The sequence below is a fragment of the Gossypium hirsutum genome, chromosome A07, assembly GCF_007990345.1.
Source record: "Gossypium hirsutum isolate 1008001.06 chromosome A07, Gossypium_hirsutum_v2.1, whole genome shotgun sequence".
NCBI lineage: Eukaryota > Viridiplantae > Streptophyta > Magnoliopsida > Malvales > Malvaceae > Gossypium > Gossypium hirsutum.
This window is the reverse complement of record NC_053430.1, coordinates 37,899,017-37,914,481: the sequence shown is the minus strand read 5'-3', so window position 1 is coordinate 37,914,481 and position 15,465 is coordinate 37,899,017. Positions and strand designations below refer to the sequence as shown.

Sequence of the window (15,465 nt, the reverse complement as noted above, 5' to 3'; positions counted from 1 at the left end):
TATCCGTCCATAATGATACTATTATTACAATTTGCATTAAATTCCATGATTACCACTGATACTATTATTACAATTTGCATTAAATCCCATGATTACCACTTGCTCATTCATAATGCTTACTCTTTTATCTTACACGCACTAATTATATTGTCTTGCCATTAGGCTAGCAACCATAATCTCCCCATTATAGCATATCACATTATTAACAAGTTATTTCAATATGCTTAACAACACGCACATCATTTACGAGTAATCATAATTTCAACATATAGCTTAACAATCTTTTACATATCTATTGAATCACAACTTAAGTATATACATCGTACTATATCCCAACTCAATTAGGCTCATAAGCCTAACACATGATTATTTTCAAATCTTACCATACATCCATTTATCATAATTGTAGATCATTAGTCATATGACTATCAATATTTCACAAGCATAACTTTCTCGTTTTCATTCTTACCACATATTCATAGTAACCGAGACCTTTACTCATGGTTTATAAGTATATACCTGTACTAACTCGTAGCATATTTTGATATTTCCTCATCATTTACTTACTTGTCACATAATTCATTGATTTACCCATTGAACACTTGGAATACTATCGGATACATGGAAAGCTTGCACATAGTGCCTCATATGTAGCCACTTGCTACCTCATGTCACATATCACACATTGCTCGCTCTTGAGCTAATCACGAGCCTACTCACACAAGCTGACAGTCAGGACATAACTACACGAGCTTCTCATACAAGCTGACAAGTAGCCACAACACATGCCGGGCTACCCAGCAACCGGTAGAATGTACAAGACCAACACTTGGATTCACATAGTCACATATACACATAATCTCATGAGCTCATAATCACATAGTTCCTAGTGACATGTCGCTTGTATCCTAAACTATTCCTAAGGTTCAAACGGGATTTTCTCAATGTCTCATCTTTGTCGAACTCGTTCACAATGTCATTTTCATTGACCATGGTATCATTCATACACTCATTGTAACAATTAAACATAGAAATTCATACATTAATTAACAATTAAAACATGATACAACATTGCATTATTTACACATGAACTTACCTCGACACCAAAAATGGCAAAGAGGGACTTAATCGTCAATTACTCGTTTTTTCCCCGTTCTAGGTCCGAACCTCATTTTCTTTGATCTATAACATCAAATTTAGTTTATTTATCAGACACATTATTCATTGTGACCCAAAAATCATTTTATGCCAAAATTACGTTTTTGCCACAAAATGTTGTCATATTTACACATTTTCCCCTAGGCTCATAAAATGATTTTCATTCAATTTTTTTGTACTTTAAGCCTAGCCAAACCATTTTCATAACTATAAAAACCCAAAATTTCCACTAGAACACACTTTTAATACATATTTTATAACTTTTACAATTTAGTCCTTTCAAGCATTTTCATCTAAAATCACTTAGCAAAAGTTGTTTCTCCAACCATAAACATGCATAATCTACATTAAACATCAAAATGCACAAATTTCTAACATGGGTCAAACCCTAAACCTTCATCATAACACAAATAAATGGTAGAAATAGGTAGATCTTGTTACAAGGGTTTCAAAAACATAAAAATCATTAAAAACGGGGTAAGAACAGACTTACAATCGAGCTTGGAAGCTTGAAAAACCCTAGCCATGGTTTTCCCTTGTGAAATTCGTCCATGGGATTGAATATGGACAAAAATTGGATTTTAATTTTGTTTTTAATTCATTTTAACTACTAAATGACCAAAATGCCCCTGACTTAAAAAATTCTATTTCACCTATTTCATGTCCATTTTTGTCCAACAAATTAACCAATGGTATAATTACCATTTAAAGACCTACAATCTAAAATTTCATAGCAATTAGACACCTCTAGCTTCTAGAACTCAAGTTTTACACTTTTCACGATTTAGTCCTTTGGACTAAATTGAGTGCCCAAACGTCAAAATTTTCAAACAAAATTTTCACAAAATCATTCTATGTAACCATAGACCATAAAAATATAATAAAAATAAATTTTTTCTCGTCAGATTTGTGGTCCCAAAACCACTGTTTTGACTAGGCCCAAAATCAGGCTGTTACAAGAACACTTTGTCACCGACTTGAAATTCTATTTCTTTTTGTTTCAAATCAGCGTAGGAATTTTGATAATCATAGGTTGCATTCAAACTATCTCGAATTACTTTTACCTTTTTCTTCAGTCTCTCGGAATGTAATAGCCCAAAATTGGGTCTAGTTGGAATAGAGGTTTCGGGACCACAAAATTCGAGACAGAAATAATTATTTTATTATTATTTTGAGGTCTATGATATGATTTCATGATTTTTTGAAAATTTTGTGAAGAAATTCTATGCATAAAGTGCTCAATTTGAAGTTAGGGACTAAATTGAATAAGTTGCAAAACTTGCATTCTAGAAGTTTCTAGTATGAAATTGCTTTGATATATTAATTAGGAGGTCTTAAATAGAAATTTTACCAATTTCTAAGTGATGGACAAAAATTGGACATAGATGGAATTTTTGAAAGTTTAGTAAGGAAGGGCATTTTGGTCATTTGGTAATTAAAAGAAATAAAAAGGGAAAATAAAGCCAAAATTGACTCATCTTTCTCATGGAGGCCGAAATTAGCATGGGGGAAGCCATGGCTAGGGTTTTCAAGCTTTCCAAGCTCAATAGTAAGTCCATTATAACCCCATTTTTCAAGTTCTTTACGTTTTTGGAATCCCGGTAATTTGATTAAGCTTATTCTAGCAATAATTTAAGCTAGGGTTCATATTTGGAAAAATACCCATAGGTGAAATGTGTTTATTTTGATGTTTTATAATAGAATATGAGATTTTAAATTATGTTAGACAACTTGTGCTACTCGATTTTGAGTGAAAACGAGTAAAAGGGCTTAATCGGTAAAAATACCTAATAGTCATAAGTATATGTTAGAGTGAGAATTTGATATTTCCTTAGAAGGGAAATGTGATCAGCATGTCATAAAATATAAGAATAAGGGATTAATTTTAATTCCCGAGACTAGGGGAAAAAGTGTAAATATGCAAAAGTTTAGGGGCAAAATTGTAATTTTTCCAAAGTTTGAGTTAAGGACTATTTTGAATAGTAAATTAATTAAATAAGTAAAATATGATGTTTTCGATCCCGAAAAATGAGATTTGAACCTAGAATGAGAGAAAAATCAAAAATTGGGAAAGTTGGTAAAATGGTCATTTTAGTATCAAGGTAAGTTCATATGTATAATAAGCATTAATTTATGCATGTTTCAATGTAAAATTGATATATTCATTATGATTTCCAAGGTGTTGAAAGTATGTAAGTTGGTATGATAATAATACAGCAATAATGCTGTAATTTATATTTGAAAGTTAAATTTAGTGAATTAATTGAATTATATTAAATTAAATGATTATGGTGCCAAGTTTATGAATTGATTTAAAAATATGTCTATGGTACATGAAGTGCATTAAATTATCATACATAAATGTGATTTTTATGATTATGGATATTATGGGAAATTGTAAGTTCATATGATTTTTAATAAGGCAATGTGTAATTTAATGTTATTGCCTTGATATTAAATGAGATGTAAGTTTATATGTAAGTAATACATCAATATTAGTTGTATTATGATAATTTATAATAATATTGGAAATATGTTTGTGGATAATTACTTGATTGGTGAAATTATTGGAAAAGAGAGAGAAATCCCAGTTGAACCTTCGGAAAGATTGGATGATACAGATAGTATGTAGCTAGGTCACATGTATGGTGTTGAGTGCACATCATGTGTACAAGAGAGCTACAAGACATTATGATGTAGCTAGGTCGTATGGGTGATACTATGTGTACACCATGTAGACAAGAGAGCTACGGGATATATGTAGCTAGGTCGCATGCGTGGTTCCAGGTGAAAGACACCATATAGACAAGAGAGCTATGAGATAAATTGGCTAGGTCACATGGGTGGTACTAAGTGTTCACCATGTGTACAAGAGAGCCGAACTATATGATGGGTGGAGCTATGTGCTGAAACCACCAAGTATCGAGGATTGATCCGAAGTGTTCAACGGGAGACTCTATGTATTGCTTTCTGAGTTTTGTGATGAATAAGTGCAGGAACTTGATTATGTGAATGATGTGTTCATTAAGTGACCAGGATGTGGTGAGGTTATAAACAAGTAAGTTATACATGAGGATGATTTTATGGTGACCTTGTGATCATGGGCCTATACTTGTAATGTATGAAATGTGGTGAAAATGATTTGTGATATGTATGTTAAAATGAGGTTAATACAAAGAAAGTGTGAAAGAGTGAATTAGCAATAAAACTTTTTTGGGCAGTAGCAGTGACGTTACTTTTAAAAATCACCAAAAATAATAGAAATTGAATCAGAGACTAAATGAGATATAAAATTAAAGCTTTGTGAGTCTATTTTCATTTAAAAGAAACAGAGAAAGAAAAGGAGTTTATATTCTGAGATATTTATGTTTTTGTGATACTGGTTCAGAATGATTACGTGATCCCCTGTTCTGACTTTGGAAAATTACAAAATTTTGGATAAAAATAATTAGAGGCTTAAACTTATATTTTTAAAATCCCTAATGAGTATATTTTCAAGATAAATCAATAAGAACATTATCCGAGTTCTGTACTATGATATAATTAATTTTTAGTGAAGAGATGTCAGAACTGTCAGAAAGTGAAACGGGGGAAAGTTTAATAAATAAACTGTACTAATTGGCTAAACTAAAAATTATGAAAATTTTATGGTGGAAATATATGTGAGTTTAGTTTTAGCTAAAATTTACGGATCTTAATTTGGAGCTCTGTAGCTCAAATTATAAATAAGTAAGTGACTATGACTCATGTGGACAGTTTGATGTGAGCATTTATTAGTAAATTATGAAATTGTACTTACAAGAATGCTATATACATTAAGGATGTGCAATGGAGAGGAGGAGGAGGAAAATAAATATATGTGGAATACATGGAAACTATGGTATATGAAATATTGATATAATGAAATAAATGATATGTGTTTATAAGAAAACAGAAAGAGAATGATATGTATCATGACATGTATATATATATGACTAGTCTCAATGTAATGCTTGTTGGGTATGGAGTTGAATTGAAATGTTTCAGGCAAACATGTTATTTTGCGTATCTGAATTGTGGTATTTTATAAAGATATGACCTAGTTTTAAATATGAATGCTTGATGATTAAGCTGAAGATATTTTGTAAGATGATAATCTTGGTATAAATGTATAAATGGTACTATAATAAACAAGGCAAAATGAGTATGAGAGACACATGTATGATGACATACAAATGATATGTTTGCAGTTTAATTCACAATATTTAATTATTAAATGAATGCCATGTTATATGCTTTTGATTTTGTATAAGTGTGTAAAAGATTAAGGTTGACCAAAGCTTAGAAAATAGCCTAGGTATATTCCACACAGGTAGAGACACGACCATGTGTCTCAGCCGTGTTTGAACACGACTTTGGGACACGGGCGTGTAGAGCCTTAAAGCATGAAATTTCTAAGATTTTTGTAAGTTCTCGGTTTAGTCCTGAACCCTTTCTAAAGTATGTTTTGGGCTTCGTAGACTCAACTAAGGGACTATGTGTAAGTGAATGAACGTTTTGAAATATGAATGAAATTTTATGGCCCGTATTTTAGTTTAATGTTTGTATGTTTGTCAGGTAATGCCTCGTACCTTATCCCGGCCTCGAGTACGGGTAAGGGGTGTTACACGGACCAAGTCAACTTTGTGTAACTTTTTCTCACTGAGTTCTATCCAATACAATGGAGTTCTACATTTGCGACCATTCAAGGCTTCATACGGTGCCATTTTAATACTAAACTGATAACTGTTATTATAAGAAAAATTCAACCAAAGGCAAATACTTTTCCCAGTTACCTTCAAACTCAAGAATACAACATCGAAACATATCTTCCAAGATCTGTATTACCTGTTCAGATTGACCATTTGTCTGGGGATGAAATGCAATACTAAAGTGTAACTGAGTACCCAGAGCTTTTTGCAATTTGCTCCAGAATTGAGAAGTAAACTGAGGATCTCTATATGAAATAATGGAGACAGGCACTCCATGCAATCTGACAATCTCAAAAATGTATAATTCAGCCAATTTATCCAAGGAATAATCCATACATATCGGAATAAAGTGTGCAGACTTTGTCAACCGATCAATGATTACCCAAATGGCATTTTTCTTCTTTGGAGACAGGGGTAATCCTGTTACAAATTCCATGGTAATTCTTTCCCATGTCCATTCTGGTATCGTAACCGGCTGTAATAGTCCAAAAGGCAACTGATGATCAACTTTTACTTGTTGACATATCAAACACTTGGATACAAACTCAGAAATATGTCGTTTCATTCTCAGCCACCAGTACATCTTTTTCAGATCATTATACATTTTATTACTACTAGGATGTATAGACATGTTACCATTGTGAGCTTCATTCAAAATCTTCTGTACTAGTTCTAAACCTTTCGGTACACATACTCTGCCTCTAAATAACAAACAATCATCAGTCCCGATCTGAAATTCTGAGTTAGGAGTCGATTCACTTTGTACCGTTTTATTTGTAAGTTACTATCAATTTTTTGAGCTTCAGAGATCTGTTGCAAAAACGTTGGGCTAGCTTTTAACTCAGCTATGACAGAACCATCATCAGACAATAATAACCGAGTATTCATAGCTCACAAGGAAGATAGGGATTTTCTTCTCAAAGCATCCGCCACTACGTTGGCCTTTCCCAGATAGTAGTCAATAACAAGATCATAATCTTTCAATAATTCAAGCCATCTGCGCTATCTCAAATTCAAATCTTTTTGTGACATTAAGTATTTCAGACTTTTATGATCGGTGAATATGTGACATTTTTCACGAAATAAGTAATGCTGCCAAATTTTCAATGCAAACACTATGGCTGCCAATTCAACATCATGTGTCGGGTAGTTCTTTTCAAGTGGCTTCAACTGTCATAAAGCATAGGCTAATACTTTACCTTCTTGCAACAAGACACAGCCTAAACCATTCAATAATGCATCACTATAAACTATAAATTCCTTATCGGATTCTGGCTGAACTAACACTAGAGCTTCTGTCAATAAAGCTTTTAATATATCAAAACTCTGCTGGCATTTGTCAGTCCACTCAGGTTTTACATCTTTTTGCAGTAAACAAGTCATCGAAGAAGTTATCATTGAAAATTTTTTTACAAACCTCCAATAATAACCAGCAAGTCCCAGAAAACTTCGAACTTCAGACACATTCTTTGGTGGCTTCCAATTAACAATGGCTAAAATTTTATTTGGGTCTACTTTGAAACCTTCAGCAGATACTATATGCCTAAGAAAACTAACTTCCCGTAGCCAAAATTCACATTTACTGAATTTAGCGTACAGTTATTTTTCTTGCAGACTTTGTAACACTATTCTTAAATGCTCAACATGCTTATTTCAATCTCGAGAGTAAACCAAAATATCATCTACAAGTACCGCCACAAACCTGTCCAAATACAGGCTAAAAAATTTGTTTATCAAATCCATAAACACTGCAGGTGCATTAGTCAAGGCGAATGGCATCACAAGAAACTCATAGTGTCCATACCTGGTTCAAAAAGTTATCTTTGGAAAATCTGAATCTTTTGCCCATAGTTGATAATAACTAGAACAAAGATTGATCTTTGAAAATACAATAGCACACTTTAATTGGTTAAACAAGTCATCAATTTGAGGCAATGGGTACTAGTTCTTTATTGTAACTTTGTTGAGTTGTCTGTAATCAATACACAACCTCAACAATCCATGTAACAACCTGATTTTGGGCCTAGTTGGAATAGTGGTTTTGGGACCACAAATTTGGAGTGAGAGAAATCTTTTTATTATAATTTTGGTTATATAGCATGATTATATAAGTGCATGAAAATTTTGGTGAAATAATTTTAGTGATTGTGAGCTCAATTACGAAAAAGGACTAAATCGCATAAAGGGAAAAAGTTTTGTTTTACTAGCTAGGTGTGTTAAATAGCTAGAGAACCATAATTTGCAGTCTTTAAATTTCAATGAGAGCCTTTTAAAAAAGGTGGCCAGGCATAAAGGACAAAGAGAGTCATGTTGACTAGGTTAGGTGGACATTTGGTGACTTATTTGACTAAAATAAAAATAAAGAAAAGATAGGCTATAGTGTCATCTTCTCCACCAATTTTTCAAAAACTAAGGGGGTTTAGAGATCTAAAAATATCATCCATTTTTATCTCTTGCAAGTAAGTCATTTAGAAGGTTATTCTTGATGATTTTTGTATTTTTGAACCCCTTGTAGCATGAGCTTTCTAATAAGGGGACTATTTTGCAAAATGGATGAAAGTCTAGGGTTTTGCCATGAAAGAATTTATGTTGTTAGCTGAAATTTTATGGAAGAAAATGAATCTTGGTTGTTAAATAAACAACTTTTGTGAAACGGGTTTCATGAAAACACCTAAATGGGCTATTTTGTAAAGCCTGTAAAATAGGTGGTAATTTTGTGAAATGTTTGAAATTGTGAGTTGCTATAGGTATAAAAAGAGTTCGGCTAGGCTTGGTTAATGAGGAAACACTATAAAAATTAATTTATGAGCCTAGGGCCAAAATTGTAGTTTTTTTGTAAAATCTAAGGGCAAAACGCTCATTTTACTGAATTATGAATTGCAGTATGTTTTTGTTAATGTGATGATTAAATAAGTGAAATATTATTATTATAGATCAAGAAATACACAATCTGACCTAGATCGAGGAAAAGCCAAGCAAGCGAATTAAATACAATTAGTCGCCTACATTTTGTGTACTGAGGTAAGTTGTACGTAAATAATGTAACTTGTCTGTATTTATGTATTGTATAACTAATATGGAATAAATTGTGGACTATTGATGTGAATTTCCATGATGAGAATTGATGTAGTAGAGACTCCCAGTTGAACCTTAGGAATAATTTGGATATCCATGCCATGACATTTGGGTGATGTGTGTGCTAGTGTAAGACCTTTCTGAGACATGGCATCGGCACCGATAGATGAGAGCCAGTGTAAGACCTGTCTAGGACATGGCATCAGCCTCAAGATATGCAAGCTAGTGTAAGACCTATCTGGGACATGGCATCAGCTTGAGGTGTGTTAGAGTAAGACCTGTTTGGGACATGGCATCGACACAGATAAGTGAGGGCCAGTGTAAGACCTATCTGGGACATGGCATCAGCCTCGATATATGGAAGCTAGTGTAAAACCTGTCTGGGACATGGCATTGACTTAGATGTGAGAGCCAGTGTAAGACCATGTTTGGAACATGGCGTCGGCATCGTACCTTATGTTTGAGACTTAGTGATTATCCTGTAGTATTCCAAAATGGTTCAACGGGAAATTTACAATTTATGTCAAAATGATAGCGCTTATGACCATATTATGAGTGGTACAGGTACTTATATGAAATTGATGATATGTGAACTCTATTCTTGTTGTATGAATAACGAGGAATGAACATGAGTAAGTTATGATATGAACATTTACTCTTTGTGCGAGTTATGATATATTGAGGGTATGATCTCATGTGGTAACATGGTTTTTATTCGATATTTTACATGCAACTTACTAAGCTTTGTGCTTACCCTTTTCCTTTCGATTTTCTTGTAGTGTAGCCAAATTAGCCCATGGATCAAAGAACATCGGAGGCATCACTCAGACTATCACTTGAAATTTTTTGTATAGTTAGTTTTATTATCTTGAGTATGGCATGTATAGGGATTGAATCTTTTTGTTATGTGTCATATTGTTAAGTTAGCCAATTGTGTTGGCTGGGATGAAAACCTTCTCTTTTTTTAGGCCATGGTTGATGGCTAATATTCATTATTGATAATTGTAAATGATGATGCTTCCATGGATGAACAAAATGTATGAATGATCAAATACATGTTTGGTTTGTTAGAATGTCATGTTGTTGTTGTTTTAGTCTTATATTACTATGTGGATTGGAGATATTTGTTGTTGTGTAGGTTGATGCAAGTAAGGGCAGGAAAAAGGCTTGGTAGATAGCCTTTTATTTGTCCACATGGGTACACACAAGGGGGTATGTCTAGGTCGTGTACGACACACGGTCAGCCCCTTGGGCGTGTTGTCCGGACGTGTGTCCGTTGCACCTTAAAATTTTAAGTCAGTATGCATGGTAGTAAACACACGGGTAAAGACACGGTCATGTGTCTCAGCCATGTGGAGGACATGTCCACTGGGCATGGGCGTGTGCCCAAGCCGTGTGAAGTCTGCACCTTAAATGTGGAATTAAATTCACCACACGGCCTAGCACATGGGCGTGTGCCTTGGCCGTGTGCCCCTAAATGGTTACTGATGTCAGAAATAGAATGTCAAGGTTGTTGGACACTAGCTGAGATACGAGCGTGTCATGGCTGTGTGAGGGACACGGGCCATGGACATGGGCATGTGCCAAGTCATGTGAAAACCCCTATAGGTTCGAATTAGGAATTAATTCCACACGGGTTAGGGACCCGAGCGTGTCCCAATGTGTTTAGGCCGTGTGAGCTGCACGGGCCTTCAACATGGCCATATCTAGAAGGCCACACGGGCGTGTCACCCCTTCCACAGCGTGTGCCCTTGTTTCAAGAGTCATTTTCCAGAGTTCTTTAAAGGACCCGGTTTGGTTTCGAATCCTCTTTAAAGCTTGTTTTGGGCCTCGTAGGTCCATAATAAGGAATTCTAGCCAAGGTTTGAAAAGTTTTAAGTTTGATCAAGTTTTTATGATTTGTAAATGTTAGAATGCATGTGTTTAAGTTTACTAATGCCTCATACTCAGTCCCGGCCTCGGACTCGGGTAAAGGGTGTTACACTCCATCCTTCTTCTTTACAATTAGAACCAGCGCACCCCATGGTGAGAAACTAGGTCGAGCGAAACCTCTGTCAATCAACTCCTATAATTGTACTTTCAGCTCTTTCAATTCAGTAGGAGCCATTCTATAAGGTGCTATGGATATTGGTATTGTACTTGGAACAAGATCTATAGAGAATTCCACCACTCTTTTCGGTGGTAAACCAGGTAATTCTTCTAGGAATACATAAGGAAATTTACATACAATCGGCACTGACTGATTCTTTGACTCAGATACTTTAGTATCCAGCACATATACAAGGTAAGCATCATAACCCTTTCGGACATATTTCTGTGTTGATATTGCTGAAATAACATTAGGTAATCCATCCAATTTATCATATTCAACATGAAGCAATTCACCATTTTGACATTTCAATACAATATACATCTGTTTACAATTAACCACTGTATCATATCGGGTTAACCAATTCATTCCCAAAATCACATCAAATTTATCAAATGGCAATAACATCAAGTCAGCCGAAAAACAATAACCTTTTACCATCAATGGACAGTTCTTACAGACTTTATCCACCATAACTCACTGGCCCAGGGAGTTTGAAAGTTTAACCACAAATTCAGTGAATTCAATAGGTAAATTGTTAACAGAAGGTCGTGCATATGTATGAATGTGTGGCACCAGGATCAATCAATGCAGTAATATCAGTATAAAGTAGAGAAAATGTACTAGTAATGATGTCTAGTGCAAAGGCATCCTCTTTGGCACGAATATCATCTGTTCTTGCAGGTTCTCGTGCCTCAGATCTAACTGTTGTATCCTTGGTAGTACATTGACTACCACTAACATTTCCGGGGTGACGAGATGGTCTGCCTCTTGCAACAGGATTACTAGGCTTTGGAGATGGTTCTATTTCTTTTTCAACTCTTTCGGGACAATCCCTGAGAAAATAGCTCCACTTCTAGATCGACATTCCCCATGATGAAATTTTTTACAATGTTTACATTTCAGTTTGAGATTATCGACACTACCCGCACTGGTCACAGATGGAGAAGAAAACCTCAGGTTAGAAGGCTGAGAGCCCCGTTCTCTTCCAGAATATCCCGTAGAGGTGGTTACTCGATCATAATACTTCTTTAGTTTCTTAGAACCAAACCATTGTGATTTATTCATAGTTTTTTTCTAGAAAACCGAGCCTCTCTTTCAGCTTGCCTCTTTTCCTTACTTAATTCCTCAGCTTTGTGGGCTCGACCAGCTAACACTGCAAATTCCTTTATTTCAAGAGTTTCAATCAATAACTTTATATCCTCATTTAAACCCTCTTCAAAGTGTTTACACATCTCAGCCTCAGTCAGAACCCATTCTCTGGCATATTTACTCAGTCAAACAAATTCCCGTTCATTTTCAGATACAGCCATGTTTCCCTGTTTGAGTTATATAAATTCTTTCTTTTTCTTATCCATAAACCTTTGACTCACATACCTCTTTCTAAACTCAACCTGGAAGAATTCCTATGTAATATTCTCTCCCGGTACCATGGAAGTTATGGTATTCCACCAATGATAAGCTGTATCTTTCAATAGGGATACTGCACATTTCAGACATTCAGCAGATGTGCAGGATATTTCATTTAAAACCTGGATAGCATTTTCTAGCCAAAACTCAGCCCTTTTCGGATTATCATCCGCGGTAGCTCTAAATTTTTTCGCCCATGCTTGTGGATTTAATCTATCGGAGGTTTACCAATTCTAACAGGTTCAGCACCCTATGGTACCTCAGGAACTAGTTGAGGAGCAAGTGGGGGAGGTCTTTGTACAGCAAGATTTGTTCTCAGGTATTGTGTAAAACATTCATTCATCATTTGAAAGAAGTCTTGTTTTGCCTCCTCACTTTGACCCTCAGACACGGGCCTTTCACTACCAGACGCAGACGCAACCCTTTGAACTGAAGCTGAAGCATTGCACTCAACTTCCTCGGATTCAACTCTAACTCGGTTGGATGACATCACTATATGAAAAACACATTTAAAATGATTAGGAGTCATTACACTATCACAAGTTATATAATGGCATGTATAGCTAAACTCGTGTTTGCTACGTCAAATCTGAAAACCGGCTAAACAGTAGCTCTGGTACCACTAAATATAGCACCCCTAACCGTATCCGCCCTCGAAACAGGATTTTGGAGCATTACCGAAACTTTCAAAACATTTTACAGATAATTCTTATAATTTACTATTCATTTACCAAGATCATTAAAAATTTCCCATAATTAGACCCTCGAGGTCCAATACGAGCATTAGTGATAAACTTATTTGATAAACCGTAATTTATATATATATTTACCCAATGTTAAATACATTTTATGGATGATTTCCCATTAGAATTGGTGAATTCGGTGCTCCTAAATGCTTTAATTTCATGTTTTAAACTTAAGAGATATAGGAGAGCGAAAGCAACGAGAAACAGGCCAAAAATGGAGAAAATGGGCCAAAGTACGAAATCAACATGGCCTGGACTTCCTCACACAGGCAGCCCACACGGCCGTGTTAATTTGGCAGAATTGAAGCACGACTCACATGGGTAGAACACACGCCCGTGCCATTCTAACAGGCTCAAACACAGCCTAAAATAATCGCACACGGGCGTGTCCCTGCCGAGCCCAAGTTGAGTCCAATTCAGAAAAGGCTAATTTTGAGGGCTCTTAGGCATTCTAAAGCCTATAAATAAACCCTAGAGGAGGAAGAAAAGGGACACACAGAATAGGGAGTAAGGAATTACTCCAAGGAAGCAGATTGATCCATCTCAGAAGCCGGATTCATCATCAAGACTGAAGATCTCTCCTCAATTTCCCCTTCAAGAGTTTTGGGTTTTCTTTATGTTTTGTATTCTTTATTATTCTAAGATGTTTTCTTATTTATTTATGAACTAAATCCCCTAAATACCTAAGGGTAATGAAACCTAAGACGAATCTTGTTATTATTTTCTGAATTGTATGATAAATATTTAACTTGTTCTTAATTATCTGTTCTTAATTCTTATTTTGATATCCGAGGATACTAATTCAAGATAAGCTCTTATTTAGAGGAGGAATAGACCCTGTCTAAGAGTACGTTTTTCATAATTAAGTGGAGTTGTTTGCGCACCTAGACATAGGGTGACAAGATTTTACCGGATTATGGTGAAACCTAATAAGGGGATCCATAGATCGAGTTAATGCAACCCTAGGGTGTTAATTAGACAAAGGTCTCAATTATTCAATTTAGGGATTAGACGTTATTAGTCTTGAATAAGGATAATAACATAACTTAGGGATCTCTACGAAACAAGATAAATGAATAAATTGTCCGATTCGGAGCCAAGATAACAAGTGCAATCTAGGTGGATTTTTCCTTAGGTATTGTCTTCATTCAATCGATTTTCCCAAAAGCAATTCCCCAATTCTATTCTCTGTGAGTTCTTAGTTTAGATAATTAGTTAGTTAAAATAAAACCTATTTATTCCTAGGCTAGATAATAAAAAGACAGTCATTACTAGTACTTTTAGTTCTTTTGGATTCGACAATCCAGTCTTGCTAAAACTTTACCACTGTTCGATAGGTACACTTGCCTACATCGCGATAATAGTTAGTTTCAAGAACGATTAATTATAAATATTTAAAACCTATCACGAAATCACAAGATCAATTTTTTGGCCCCATTGCCAGGGAACTAAAATATTAGGAACACTCAATTTTTATTACTTTAGCCATTTATTTTTCTTGCAATCTAATTTTATTTTTAATTTTATTCTAATTTACTAATTTTCTTTTTCTTTCTTCTGGCAGGTTTTTTATAGTTTATGACTAGAAGAAACCCGTTAGGACCACTACTTTTTGACGAAGAAATCGATCGCACAGTTCGCAGAAACCAAAGAGAAATAAGACGAAGCCTAAGATACACAGAGAACGAGCAAGAAGATGATACTCAACCCCCAACCGAAGAGATGGCTGAAAACCAAGACAATCAGCTACCTCCTGCAATAACGGCTAATCAAAATCCTGCTCCACGCACTATGTATGATTATGCTAAACCTTCTTTAACAGGAACTAAATCAAGTATAGTTAGACCTGCTGTAGCTGCAAATACTTTTGAACTAAAACCTAACACAATTCAAATGAGACAACAGTTTGTTCAGTTTCATGGTTTGCAGGATGAAGATCCCAACGCTCACTTAGCAAACTTTTTGGAACTATGTGATACATTTAAAATTAATGGCGTTTCTAATGATGCCATTCATCTCCAGTTATTCACTTTCTCATTGAGGAACAAAGCTAAACAATGGTTGAACTCGTACCACGAGGGTCAATTACTACTTGGGAACAAATGACCGAAAAATTTTTACTAAAATATTTTCTGCCAGCTAAAACTGCTAAATTACGTAATGATATCTCTTCTTTTGTGCAGATGGATTTAGAAACACTCTACGATGCATGAGAGAGATACAAGGATCTTTTGATAAGGTGCCCTCACCATGGGTT

The 15,465-nt window shown here is 35.1% G+C and overlaps 1 non-coding gene across 1 annotated transcript; it reads right to left on the bottom strand.

The window, feature by feature from the left end:
* Positions 1-15,358: 15,358 nt before the first annotated feature.
* On the bottom strand, positions 15,359-15,465 carry LOC121204211 (small nucleolar RNA R71). Its single transcript, XR_005899140.1, has one exon. It is a non-coding gene; the product is annotated as a small nucleolar RNA R71 (small nucleolar RNA).